Below are 14524 nucleotides of genomic sequence, written 5' to 3'. Positions count from 1 at the left end.
AACACCACAAAGATATTCCTCAAGAAGAGCAACCCCAAGGCACATAATTGTCAGATTCACCAGGGTTGAAATGAAGGAGAAAATACTAAGGGCAGCCAGAGAGAAAGGTCAGGCTACCTGCAAAGGGAAGCCTATCAGACTCACAGCAGATCTCTCAGCAGAAACCCTACAAGCCAGAAGAGAGTGGGGGCCAATATTCAACATCCTTAAAGAAAAGAACTTTCAACCCAGAATTTCATATCCAGCCAAACTAAGCTTCATACGTGAAGGAAAAATAAAAATCTTTTGTGAACAAGCAAGTACTCAGAGATTTCATCACCACCAGGCCTGCTTTACAAAAGCTTCTGAAAGAAGCACTACACATAGAAAGGAACAACCAGTATCAGCCATTCCAAAAATATACCAAACGGTAAACAGCATCAACATAATGGAAGAATCTACATCAACTAATGGGCAAAACAGACAGCTAGCATTAAATGGCAGTATTAAGCTCACATATATTAATATTAATCCTAAATTTAAATCTACTAAATGCCCCAATCAAAAGACACAGACAGGCAAATTGGGTAAAAAGCCAAAACCCATCTGTATGCTGTATCCAGACCCATCTCAGATGCAAGGATACACAAAGACTCAAAACCAAGGGATGGAGGAAGATTTACCAACCAAATGCATCACACTGTCAATATTAGACAGATCAATGAGACAGAAAATTAACAAGGATATCCAGGATTTGAACTCATACCTGGAACAAGTAAACTTGATAAACATTTACAGAACTCTCCACCCCAAATCCACAAAACATACATTTGTCTCAGTACCACAGCACACCTATTCTAAAAGTGATTACATAATTGGAATTAAATCACTCCTCAGTAATTGCATAGCATTTCACAGGTTTAAATGAAATATTAGTTGGCTGCTTGTTTGTTATTTTCCTCCCTTATTCCTTCCCGTCTCCATTGTTAAGAACAATTATTGGCATAAAAGAGGTTTTTAATACCCATTTTTAGACTGCATTCTAGCCTAGGCAATAAAGCAAGACTCCCATTCTCTCTCCCTCTTTCTCTTCCTCTTTCCTTCTCTCTTCCATTCTTTTTTTTCTTTCTTTCTCTCTTTCTTTTTTTTTTCTTCTTTTCTAAATAAATAAATAAAAATAAAAAAATAAAAAGTAACTTCAAAAAAAAAGACATACTCAAAATATTCAAAGAAAAACAGCTGCCATCCAGTAATATTGTATCCAGCAAAATTCTCCTTCAACTATAAAGCAGAGATAAAGTCTTTCTCAGACAAAGAAAAGATGAGAGAAATTCACCACAACCAGACCCACCTTAAAAGAAATGCTAAAGGCAGTTTTTCAAGGAACAAAACTCATTGGTAAAATTAAGTACACAGACAAACCCAGAATACTCTATAACTGTAATGTTGGTATGCAATCCATATATAGCTCTAATATGAGGCCCAAAAGACAAACCTATCAAACACAACAGCTAAAGCAACTGGCTAAAAGTAGAGAATGTAAAAATTGAGACAAGTAAAGGTCAAAATGTGGGGGCATGGAGTTAAAGTGTAGAATATTTTGTCTTTTATCTTTGTTTATGTCAATTTTTGTATTTTTGATCTAAGATAAGTTGTCATCTCTTTAAAAATAGCTTATTATACCTATAAGTGTTTTCTGTAAGCTTCATGGTAACCACAGAGCAAAAATCTATAGTAGAATCACTAAAAATAAAAAGCAACAACTTAAAACATACTACCAGAGAATATCACTTAACCACAACAAAGTAAGAAAAAAGGAAAGAAAGAGTCTCAAAACAAGCAGAAAATAAGCAATGAATGTCAGTAATAAGTCCTTACTTATCAATAATAACAATGAATATAAATTGTCTCAGTTCTCCAATTAAAGAGGAGAGCAGCTGAATGGATAAATAAACAAAATTCAACTATATGCTGCCTTCAAGAAACCCACTTCACTTATAAAGACACACATAGACTGGAAGTGAAGGGGTGGAAAAAATATTCCACACATGCCTGCAAACTAAAAAAGAACAGGAGTGTCAATATTTACATCAGATAAAATAGACTGTCAATGTAAGCTTCTAAAAAGAGACAAGAAAGTCATTATATAATAATAAAAATATTAATTCTGCAAGAGGATATAATAAATATAAATATATATGCACCCAACACCAGAGTTTCAAAATATAAAAGCAAACATTAATAAATCTTAAAGGAGAGATATACTACAATATAAATAATTGCAGTATTGTAGTTGGAGACTTTAACACCCACTTGGAGTAACAGATCATCCAGTTACAAAATCAACAAATAAACAGCAGAGTTAAATTACACACTAGATCTAATAGGCCTAACTGACAATTCTTCAGCATTGGATGGACAAAGCATTCCATCCAACTGCTGAAGAATACAGATTCTTTCCTCAGCACATGAAATATTCTCCAAAATGGGCCATATGTTAGGCCACAAAACAAATCTGAACAAATTCAAACAATAAAACTTATATCAAGTCTGTCTTCTCATCAAAATGTGATTAAAACTAGAAATCAATAAAAGAAACTTTGGAAACTACACAAACACATAGAAATTAATATGCTTCTGAATAATCAATGAGTTAATGAGGAAATTAAGGAAATTTAAGTGTCTTGAAGCATAAAAAAAAATAGAAATACAACACACCAAAATGTATAAGATATACAAAGCAACACTAAGAGAGAAATTTATAAAAATAAACATCTGTATCAAAAAAGTAGAAAGACTTCAAATAAATAACCTAATAATGAAAATCAAGGAACTAAGAAAAGCAAGAACACACCAAAACCAAAATTAGTAGAAGGAAAGCAATGATAATGATTAGAACAAAAATATATAAAATCAAGATTTTAAAAAACTTTTATTTAAGTTCAGGGGCACAAGTACAAGTTGGTTGCATAGGTAAACATGTGTCATGAAGGTTTGTTATACAGATTATTTCATCATCCAGGTATTAAGCCTAGTACCCATTATTTATTTTTTTATGCCCCAATGAAATGCCCCAGTGTGTTATTTTTCTCTAGGTGTTCATGTGTTCTCATCATTTAGCTCCCATTTATAAGTGAGAACATGCAGCATTTGGTTTTCTGTTCCTCCATTAGTTTGCTAAGGATAATGCCCTTCAGCTCCATTAATGTCCCTGCAAAAGACATGATCTTGTTCTGTTTTGTGGCTGCATAGCATTCCATGGTGCATGTGTGTCACAGTTCCTTTATTCAGTCTATCATTGACAGTCATTTATGCTCATTTCATGTCTTTGCTATTGTGAATAGTGCTGCAATGAACATATATGTGCATGTGTCTTTTTGATAAAATAATTTATATTACTTTGGGTATATACCAAGTAATGGGTTTCCTGGGTCAAATGATATTTCTGTCTTTAGGTTTTTGAGGAATTGCTACACTGTCTTCCATAATAGCTGAACTAAGATTTTTTTTAAATACAAAATATCAATGAAATGAAATGTTGATTTTTGAAAAAAACATTAAAAATGACAAATCTTTAGCTAGTCTAGGGAAAAAAGAGGACTCAAATAAATAAAATCAGAAATGGAAAAGGAGACATAACAACTGATACTATAGAAACACACAGAATTATTATAGACCATTATGAACAACTACATGCCAACAAATTGCAAACCTACAAGAAACAGATACATTATTGGACACATACAACCTACCAAGACTGAACCATAAAGAAATAGAAAGCCTCAACAAACAAATGAGTAGCAAGATCAAAGCCATCATAAAAAGTCTCCCAACAAAGAAGAGCCCAGGAAACAGCTTCACTGCTGAATTTTACCAAATATTTAGAGAACTAATACCAATTCTACTTAAACTCCAAAAAATGTAATAATAAACAGTCGGGAATACTCCAAAACTCATTCTAGAAGACCAGCATTATTCTATAACAAACCTGATAAAGACAAAACAAAAAAAAGAAAACTACAGGTCAATATTTCTGATAAATATATGTGCAAAAATTCTCAACAAAATACTAGGAAACTTAATCCAACAACACATCAAAAAGAAAAAAAAAATACACCATGATCAAGTAAGATTTATCCCACAGATGCAAGGATGGTTTGACATAAACAAATCACTAAATGTGATACACCCCATTAACAGAATAAATAACAAACCCTATATGATAATTTTAATTGATGCAGAAAAAGTTTTATAAAATTCAACATTCTTTCATTATAAAAATCCTCAACACATTAGGTCTGGAAGGAAAATACTTTAACATAATAAGTGCCATATACAACAAGCCCATAGCTAACATCATCCTGAATGGACAAAAGCTAAAACTCTTTTCCTTTAAGAAATGGAATAAGATAAGAATGCCCACTATCACAACTCTTATTCAGCATAGTCTTAGAAGTTCCAGCCAGAGCAAGTAGGCAACAGAAAGAAATAAAGGGCAACCAAATTGGAAAAGAGGAGGTCAAACTGTCCCTCTCTATAAATGACATGAGTTTACATCTAGAAAATCCTAAAGACTCCACTAGACATCTCTTTAAAATAGCTTGTTATATCTTAAGTGTTTTCTGTAAGCCAGAATTCAGTAAAGTTGCAGGATACAAAATCAACATATAAAAATCAGTAGCATTTATTAAATATATGCACCAAGAATGAACGATCTGAAAAAGAAATTAAGAAAGTAATCCCATTTATAATAGCTACAAAAAATATAAAATATGTAGAAATCAATCTAAAGAAAGATCTATACAAGATAAACTAAAAAACTCTGATGAAATAAATTGAAGAGGACACAAAAATATGAAAAGATATTCCACGCCTATGGAGTGGAAGAATTAATGTTGTTAACATATTCATACTACCCAAAGCAATCAACAGATTCAATGCAATCCCTGTCAAAATGCCAATGACATTCTTCACAAAACTAGAAGAGAAAAAAAAAACCCTAAAGTTTACATGGAATCACAAAAGACCCCAAATACACAAAGCAATCCTGCTCAAAAAGAAAAAAGCTGGAGGCATCACACTACCTGACTTCAAAATTTACTACAAAACTGTAGTAACCAAATCAGCATGGTACTGGCATAAAAATAGATACATAAGCCAAGAGAACAGAATAAAGAGCTCATTTATGAATTCATGCATTTAGAACCAATTCATCTTTGACAAAGGCACCAAAAACATACAATGGGGAAAGGACAATCTTTTCAATAAGCAGTGATGGGAAAGCAGAATAACTAAATGCACAAGAATGAAACTAGACTCCTATCTCTCCATACACAAAAATCAAATTAAAATGAATTAAAGACTTAAATCCTAAAAAATATGAAAAGATATTCCACACCTATGGAGTGGAGGAATTAATGCTGTTAACATATTCATACTACCCATTCATACCATGAACTTACCAGAAGAAAACATTGAGGAAATGCTCCAGGACATTGATCTGGGCAAAGATGTTTCAAACATGTTACCTGAAACATCTTTGCCTAGATCAATGTCCCTCAAAAACATAGACAACTACAGCAAAAGTAGAAAAATGGTACTAAAAACATTCTGCATTGCACAGGAAACAATCAACAAAGTGAAGAGACAACTTGCATAATGGGAGAAAATATTTGTAAACTATTCATCTGATAAGAAATTAATAACCAGGATATATAAGGAGCTCAAACAACTCAACAGGAAAAGTGATTAATCTAATTAAAAATTGGCAAAACAGACTGATTAAACGTTTCTCAAAAGAAGACACACAAATAGCCAACAACTATATGAAAAAATGTTCAACATTATTAAGCATCAGACAAATGCAAATCAAAACCGTAATGAGGTAACATCTCACCCCAGTTAAAATGGCTTTACCCAAAAGACAGGCAATAACAGACGCTGGCAAGGATGTAGAGAAAAGGGAACCCTCATATGCTGTTGGTGGGAATGTAAATTAGTACAACAACTATGAAGAAGAGCATAGAGGTTCCTTAATAAACTAACCTTTACTACTGGGTATATATCCAAAAGAAAGGAAATCAATATAATGAAGGAATATCTGCACCCCCTTATTTATTGCAACACTATTCACAATAGCCAAGACATGGAATCAATCTAAGTGCCTATCAACAGATGAATGGATAAAAAAAAAAAAAGCAGTATATTAAAAAGAATGAAATCTTTTTTATTTGCAACAACATGGATAGAACTGAAGGTCATTATGTTAAGTGAATTAAGCCAAGCAAAAAGAGACAAGTGTTGTGTGTTCTCACTGATATATGTGGGAGCTAAGAAAGTGGATATCATGAAGATAAAATAGACTGGTGATTACCAGAGGCTGGGAATGGTAGAGGGAAGGGAAGGATGGAGGGGGGAAACATATATAAATGTATTTATTGCCATTAAACTGTACATTTAAGAATGGCAAAGATCATAAATTTATAGGTGTATATTACCTCAATTTTTAAAAATGGAAAAAAGATATACTATGCAAAAATTGATCAAAAAATAGAGAGCAAGATGATCTCAAAATATACAAATAATGCAAATAATTATTTTAGATTATAACAAGTAATGTGAAGATGATAAAATGGTGTGATGTTATAAAAAGTGACTGAAACCAGGGAGCATACTGCTTTAGATTAAATTGGAAGACATTTCTCCAGAGGTAACATCTAAGGTTATTCCTGTATGATATGAACAAGCCAGCTACGCAAAGATCTGAGCACAGCATAAAAAAGGAAAAGGAACTTGAGTGCATAGAGACAAGGCAGGAATGAGCTTGAAATGTTACCAGAACACACTGTGATCTAACAGGGGATAGGATCAAGGAGGTAGGCAGAGGTCAGATAATGTAGGGCACTGTCAAACTTGGATTTACTTCTGAGCACAATGCAAAGCTTCTGGAGGCTATTAAGCTAAGGAGCAGCATGATTTGATTCATATGTTTCTGAAGAACACTCAGGCTGTTGCGGGGAGTACAGGCAGTAGCATGACAAAAATGGAAACAGGGAGATCAAAGCTCTCGTAGCTCTCTTGTTCTCAGAAAGGCTTAAATCCACACATGATAAAAGTGGCAGGACTAAGGAAAGGTGTGAGAATAGTAGGTGGAAGTAAGAGGAAATTGCAAAGAGTATAGACAGGCAACAGGTAAGGAATTGGGGATGACTGAAATAATGAAAGCAATATTAGGGAATTAAAGAAGAGTATGGAACAGAGGACACCCCACAAAACTAAAGATCACAGTTTGTCCTGGAAGTCAATCTCTACAGGCTTTGGAATGCAGTCCACAACAAGAAAAGCTCTGAGTATCATCAGGAAATACACTGAGCCAAACATGGAACAAAATTCTACCCTTATTAAAAATCATAGAAAATTCACACCAGAAATACTATGTGACTTTCTGGTTAATGAACCTCAAAACAAACATAATGGGGTTGGAGAAGGTCCAAAGACAAAAACTTAAAATGATAAAAGGTACCTATTTGAACACAAACTAAAATATTTTAAGTTCTCCCTTATGAAAATATTAAGACTGTAGAGCTGCGGAGATAAATCTCCCCAAAAACACGGATCAGGTATTATCTCTTCAACTTATTCTAATGTATTAGAACAAGCACTCTCTAAAAACTTTTTAAAAAATTCCCTGGGCCTGGTGGCTCACGCCTGTAATTCCAACACTTTGGAAGGCCAAGTCGGGAGGATGGTTTGAGCCCAGGAGTTCAAGACTAGCATGGGCAACATAGTAAGACCCTGTCTCAGAAAAAAATCAGCCATGAATGATGCCATGCCTATAGTCCAGGCTACTTAAGAGGCTGAGCTATGAGAATTGCTTGAGCCCAAGAGGTGAAGGTGTCAGTGAGCTGTGATTGCACCACTGCCCTCCAGCAGCATAGATGACAGAGTAAGACTCTGTCTCAAAAATAATAATAATTTTATGACAAATACTTTACATGGGGGAAGAATATGAAAAGTGTCTCCCCATTTAATCACAAAATATAAATTCAAAAGGATGTGGAATGAAAAATTAACAAACCAAAGAAGACTCTGCTGGTTTGGAGTTTCAGAAAGAATTATCAGAAATAACAATAAAAAACAAAATTCTGTTAAAATAGGGAGAGAAGAGTGAAATGGTTCTTTCAACACCACGAAAACAAAATTTTTTTATAGTCATTGAGCGCAGTACACCTTTAGGAAAAATTCAAAAAGTTTTTTGAATCATCATTAATTTTCAAACCATTGTTATATGACATATGGACATGACAATGACAAAACACAATATTCCCTCAGTGCCCATGAACACTTAAATCACCAATTGCTAACATAGCCAGAAAATTCGTAGAAGGACTACACAATTTTATAGACTCATCAGTTACTTTGTCATGTGCCTCAGTAAACAAGGTAACTTCCAGACTTAGAGGCTGAGCACTAGAGCTCATAAAATGTTTATTAAAAATCAATATATGATTTTTCTAAATAGATAAATCCTTGAACTTCCAGTTAAATATGAAGAATTGAACATATTTTGTTTCTACTGCCTCTCTTGCAATTCATTAAAATAAGACTGAAAAGATTTAAAGCTCTTAAGAATAAAGCGAGCCCAAGAAGCAATAACAGAAACTAAATTTTGGAAGCTAGGAAGAGGATTAGAGAACCAGAAAAGTTCCAAAATCAAAGAAACTGGAAGCTACCTTTTTTTGGACTTTAGAACCCAAGAGATTCTCAAACATTGGAGTCATCACAAGTGTGCAATTTAATTTGATACAGGAGGATTGTTAAAGAATTTGTATAAGATGCTATTAGAAACACAGATTCCCTCCTCCACCCCCCACAGATAACTTAGAGAGATTAAATCAGGGAAACTGTGTGTATACAAAACCCAGGCAAATTGAAAAACAGAAGGATTAAGTGAAAGTCTACTGAACAATGAGATGCATGAGTCCTCTCTCCTATTTGTCTCCAAGAACACTAGCAGACTTTAAACCTCCTCGATAAGAAGTTAAAAGAATAATCTCTGAATTAACTGACCAGCACAAGTTAGGGAAAAATAAAACTACAATAACAATTAAAATTCCATTCCCGAAAGACCCAAGCCAAATAACCCCTCGCTGAGGACCATCACTCAGCAACCTACATCTCTGCCACATATATACCCTTAAATTGACACCCAACACTTCGAAACAGCTTTCTAGTGCCTCATTCTTAAATGTGAATAGGTAGACAAGCAACATCAGATATTTTAGAAAAGCCACCTACATGAGACAAAGACCAATATGAACTGGAAAGTCAGAAACAGGTATCTTAAAGGGAGCCTGATATTTTACTTATTTTCTTTAGAGATAAAGAAAAAAATTACTCTATATATGAAAAAAGGAATGGCAAATTTTTTAGAAACACTCAAAGACGAAGAAAAATCTCTTGGAAATTAAAAATAAGATAGACTAAATGTCAAGAAGAATTAGAAGATGTGGTTAAAGAAATATCCAGAAAGTAGAGCAAAGAAAAAAATTAGAAAATGGAAAGGAGAAAAAAGGAAAATTTAACAATGAGTCCAGGACGTCTACCATCCAAGTAACAAGAGTTCCAGAAAGAGAGAACAGAGGAAAAGTAGTAAAAAAATTATCAAATAAATAATGCAGAAAATGTTTCAGAATTGATAAAGTTAAACTTCCAAATTGAGAGTGCTTAACACACTAGACAGAAAAAGACACACACTAAAAAAAAAGTATATCATCATGAAATTTCTCCACACTGGAGACAAAAATATATATACTAGAAACTTTCAGAGAGATAAATAAAACAAGTCACAAAGAAAGGAGAAGGCATCAGAATGGCATTAGACTTCTCACTGGAACAAAGTATGCAATAAAGAAATACCTTCAACATCCTGAGGGAAAATTACTTCCAACCTCAAAGAATTCTAACGTACAAATAAAGATACTTTTAGATATATAAGCCATCAAAAATCTATTTTCCATATGTTCTTTTTCAAGATGCTACAGGAGATACTCTATCAAAATTAGAGACTAACCCACTGTATTAGTGTTCTATTGCCACTGTAATAAGATACCACAAACTTAGTGGTATAAAACAACTTACATTTATTATTTTACAGTTCTGCAAGTCAGAAGTTCTAAAATCAATGTGTTAGCAGCCAGCAATGCTGCATTCTGCTAAAGGATTTACAAAAAATATTTTTCTTACCATTTCCAGCTTCTAGAGGCTGCTCTCACTCCTAGGTCTATGGTCCCTTCTATCTTCAAAGCCAATAGCATAACATCTTTGAATATCTCTGACTGACACTGACTCTCACGCCTCACTCTTTCACTTATAAGAACTCATTTAATTACACTGAGCCCACACAGATAATCCAGAATAATCTCCTCTTCTCAAGATCTTTAATCAGTGGACAGGGTCAAGATGGTCGACTAGAAACAACAGCAATCAGAGGCTCCCACTGAAAAGAACCATAATAAGCATGACTCCTTCACCGGCAATCAAGGTATCCAGGTTCTCTCATCAGAACTGACTAGGCAGCTGCTGAAATCCACGGAGAGGAAGTAAGAGCAGTATGGTATGGCAACCCACCTGAAAGCCACACAGGGCAGGGGAGTCCCCAACTGCCCAACCAAGGGAGGCAGTGAGTGAGCAGGCTACCCAGCCAGGGAAACCATGCTTTTTCCACAGAACTGTGCAACACAGATCAAAAGATTCCACTCACAAATCCATGCCACCAGGGCCTAGCTTCCCAAACCCAGAGCTGCACAGATTCTCAATAGCCTCTCTGCTGCAATCTCCTTAAGCCCACTGAGCTCCTGAGGAAAGGGGCAACCAGTACCACAGCTGTGGCTGCCTGTTGTCTAAGCTATTTGAGCTCATTGGGGGAGGGGCAGCAGCCAACACTGGGACTCACAACTACCTAACACACTAAGCTTCCTGGGCAGGGGAAGGGTGGCATTCATCTCTGTAGCCAGGCAGTGCTTTTGCCCTACTGGAGCCAGGGAAGCTGGATGGTTTGGTCCCAAGACATGTCCTCCACAGCCCAACACACCAGCTGTGGCAGACTGCAACCATAATGCCTCTTGAGGCCTGATCCTGACTCATCCTTCCTCACTAAATGGGGCCTCCCTGTAGGAACTTCAATAACTCCAGCCAGAATCTCAGGGACAGAACCCAGATCTCCCTGGGCCTGAGCCCCTAGTGAGATAGGGCTGCAATCTCTATGGACCATCAGACTTAGCCTTTCTTCCTGGTACTTCTGAAGACTCTGGGCAGCCCAGATGAGTGGGTTTTCCCCCAGTGAAGCCCACCCTCTCCACCAAGGGATAATTAAAGTGCTTTGTTAAATGAGTCCTGTTCCCTGTGCCACCCAACTAGATGACACCCTCCAACCAGAGTTGTCAGACACCCTATACAGGAGGGATCCTACTGGTATCAGGTTGGTGTCCACTGAAATTAGAGATCCTAAAAGAAGGAGCAGGCATCCATCTTTGCTGTTCCCCAGCCTCTTTAAGTGGCATCTTCGGGCTCAGGAGTGAACCAGATGAATGAGGCCTGAAGTGAACCTCCAGCAAACCACAGCAGCCCTACAGAAGAGAGACCCAACTATTGAAAGAAAAACTAAGAGAAAGCAACAACAACAAAAGCCCACAAAAAACCCCATCCAAGGGTCAATAGCCTCAAAGATCGAAAATAGACAAACTCACCATGATGAGAAAGAATCAATGAAGAAAATGCTGAAAACCCAAAAGGCCAGAATGCCTCTTCTTCCCCAAATGATTGCAATGTCTCTCCAGCAAGGGCACAGAGCTGGATGGCGAATGAGATGGATGAATTGACAAAAGTCAGCTTCAGAAGATGAGTAATAAAAAACTATGCTAAGCTAAAGGAGCATGTTCTAACACAATGCAAAGAAGCTAAGAATGTTGATAAAAGGAGAAAGGCCCTGTTAACTAGAATAACCACTTTAGAGAGGAACATAAATGACCTGATGGAGCTGAAAAACACAGCATGAGAACTTTATGAAGCATATATAAGTATCAACAGCTAAATTGACCAAGCAGAAAAAAGGATATCAGAGTTTAAAGGCCACCTTGCGGAAATAAGGCATGCAGACAAGATTAGAGAAAAAAGAATGAAAAAAAATGAACAAAGACTTCAAGAAATAAAAAGTCCAAAGCTACAATTGATTGGAGTACCTGAAAGACGGGGAGAATGGAAACAAGCTGGAAAACACACTTCAGCATGTTATCCAGGAGAACTTCCCCAACCTAGCAAGACAGGCCAACATGCAAATTCAGGAAATATAGAGAATACCACTAAGATACTCCATGAGAAGATCAACCCCAAAGCACATAATCATCAGATTCTCCAAGGTCAAAATGAAGGAAAATATCGTAAGGGCAGCCAGAAAGAAAGGCTACGTCACCTACAAAGGGAAGCCCATCAGACTAACAGCAGACCTCTTAGCAGAAACTCTACAAGTCAGAAGAGAGGCCAATATTCAACAATCTTAAAGAAAAGAATTTTCAACCCAGAATTTCATTTCCAGCCAAACTATGCTTCATAAGCAAAGAAGAAATAAAATCCTTTCCAGACAAGCAAATGCTGAGGGATTTCATTACCACCAGGCCTGCCTTGCAAGAGCTCCTGAAAGAAGGACTAAATATGAAAAGGAAATACAAGTACCAGCCACTGCAAAAACACACCAAAATATAACAACCAGTGACACTCTGCAGAAACCACATCAGCTAATGTCCAAAATAACCAGATAGCATCATGAGGACAGGATCAAATTCACATATAACAATATTAATCCTAAATGTAAATGGGCTCAATGCCCCAGTTAAAAGACACAGACTGGTAAATTGCATAGTCAAGACCCATCAGTGTGCTGTATTCAGCAGACCCATCTCAGGTTCAAAGACATACATAGGCTCAAAATCAAGGGATGGAGGAAAATTTGCCAAGGAAATGGAAGCAAAAAAAAGACAGGGGTTGCAATTCCAGTCTTTGACAAAACAGACTTTAAACCAACAAAGATTTAAAAAGACAAAGAAAGGCATTATATAATCATAAAGGGAACAATTCAACAAGTAGAGCTAACAATTTTAAATATATATGAACCCAATACAGGAGCACCATGATTCATAAAACAAGTTCTTAGAGACTTAGAAAGAGACTTAGACTCCCACACAATAGTGAGAGACTTTAACAACCCACTGTCAATATTAGTCAGATCAATGACACAGGATCAACTGACAATCAGATAGTTAACCCTAAATTAACAAGGATATTCCAGAATTGAACTCAGCTATGGATCAAGTGGACCTAATAGACAACTACAGAACTCTTCACCACAAATCAACGGAATATACATTCTTCTCTGTGCCACGTGGCACTTATACTAAAATCAACCACATAATTGGAAGTAAAACACTCCTCAGCAAATGCAAAAGAACTGAAATCACAACAGACTCTCAGATCACAGTGCAATCAACTTAGAATTTAAGATTAAGAAACTCACTCAAACCCACACAACTATATGGAAATTGAACAACTTGCTCTTGAATGACTCCTGGGTAAATAATGAAATTAAGGCAGAAATCAAGAAGTTATTTGAAATCACTGAGAACACAGAGACAACATACCAGAAACTCATAGAGACACAGCTTAAAGCAGTGTTAAGATGGAAATTTATAGCACTAAATACTCACATCAGAAAGCTAGAAAGATCTCAAATCAACACTGTAACATCACAATTAAAAGAGCTAGAGAGGCCAGAGGAAACTAATCCAAAAGTTAACAGAAGACAAGAAATAACTAAGATCAGAGCAGAATTGAAGGAGATAGAGACATGAAAACCCCTTCAAAAAAAATCAATAAATCCAGGAGCTGGTTTTTTGAAAACATTAACAAAATAGATAAACTGCTAGCTAGACAAATAAAGAAGAAAAGAGAGAAGAATCAAATAATAAAAAAAGATAAAGGGGATATCACCACCGATCCCACAGAAATACAAACTACCATCAGAGAATACTATAAACACCTCTATGCAAACACATACACCCTCCCAAGATTAAACTAGAAGTCGAATCCCTGAACAGACCAACAAAAAGTTCTGAAATTGAGGCAGTAATTAATAGCCTACCAACCAAAAAAAGCCCAGGACCAGACAGACTCATATCCGAATTCTAGCAGAAATACAAAGAGGATCTGGTACCATTTCTTCTGAAACTATTCCAAACAATTAAAAAGCAGAGACTCCTATGAAGCCAGCATCTTCCTGATACACAAACTGGGAAGAGACACAACAGAAAAAGAAAACTTCAGGCCAATATCCCTAATAAACATTAATATGAAAATCCTCAATGAAATACTAATAAACCGAATCCATCAGTACATCAAAAAGCTTATTCACCATGATCAAGTTGGTTTCATCCCTGAGATGCAAAGCCGGTTCAATATATGCAAATCAATAAACATAATCCATCACATAAACAGA

This window comes from Cebus imitator, unplaced genomic scaffold (assembly GCF_001604975.1).
Source record: "Cebus imitator isolate Cc_AM_T3 unplaced genomic scaffold, Cebus_imitator-1.0 Scaffold76, whole genome shotgun sequence".
Lineage (NCBI taxonomy): Eukaryota > Metazoa > Chordata > Mammalia > Primates > Cebidae > Cebus > Cebus imitator.
This window is presented reverse-complemented; position numbering follows the sequence as displayed.